Below are 827 nucleotides of genomic sequence, written 5' to 3'. Positions count from 1 at the left end.
TCTGGTCGCGGTCGCGTATTATTATTATTTTGCTTTTGATTTATGTACATCCTGCGTATGCGTTAGCTCTAAGCAGCGGTACTAGCTATAAGTTTATACATCCTGCGTATATTTCTTTTTAATTTTAAGCAGCGGTACCACTATATAACCCTGTAATAATGTACATCCTGCGTATGCGTTAGTCTCTAAGCAGCGGTACTAGTTTTAAGTCTTGGCGATACATCCTGCGTATGCGTTAGTCTATAAGTAGCGGTATTGTCAAATGTGTTCATACACCCTGCATAAATAAGCAGTGGTAATATTATAACAGTCTGTAATTTCTGTGATACATCCTGCGTATACACTCTAGTTCTAAGCAGCGGTATTACATGTATTCCTGCAATATTCTTTGTGATATTCGGCAGCGCCGATTATTTGTGATAGACACACAGTGTCATACCAAATTATTTTTTCTTTCTCTCCAGCGTTAGCACTCGGGGGGGAGTGTGTGGCGACTTGCAGTTGCCCATCTATACGACGACACAGTCTATGGTCGTCGGTGGCGCTGTCCGAGCGGGAACAGAATATGTTAGTCGTTACTCGCCTGTGTCACGGTCAAGACCGATCACCTTACCGTATACCGAGATCTCAATAAAGTCCATATATATCTCCAGTAATTGTGAGTGGATTATTCCCGCCTTCGCTACCAGCTATCGGCAAGGAAGTATTGTGGGCACTTCAGCCGGGCTGTAAATACATCGACTAGGCCCCACAAGTATTATCCCTGATAAATAGATGTCGTGAATACTTTCCAACATAAACAAAATCATTTTATTTCCACAGAGCAC

General features: G+C 42.3%; 1 long non-coding RNA gene across 1 annotated transcript; it reads right to left on the bottom strand.

Annotated features, from left to right (window-relative positions):
• Nucleotides 1–214: 214 nt before the first annotated feature.
• LOC105566525 lies at nucleotides 215–610 on the bottom strand. The gene is made up of 2 exons (XR_001009308.1): nucleotides 303–610; nucleotides 215–264 (listed from the first exon to the last, which is right to left on the bottom strand). It is a non-coding gene; the product is annotated as an uncharacterized LOC105566525 (long non-coding RNA).
• Between the last annotated feature and the right edge of the window lie 217 nt (nucleotides 611–827).

Source organism: Vollenhovia emeryi, unplaced genomic scaffold, assembly GCF_000949405.1.
Source record: "Vollenhovia emeryi isolate VEMERY1.0 unplaced genomic scaffold, V.emery_V1.0 DF952146.1, whole genome shotgun sequence".
In the NCBI taxonomy this organism is placed as follows: Eukaryota; Metazoa; Arthropoda; class Insecta; order Hymenoptera; family Formicidae; genus Vollenhovia; species Vollenhovia emeryi.
The sequence above is the reverse complement of the archived record's forward strand: the minus strand, read 5'-3'. Positions and strand labels throughout refer to the sequence as shown.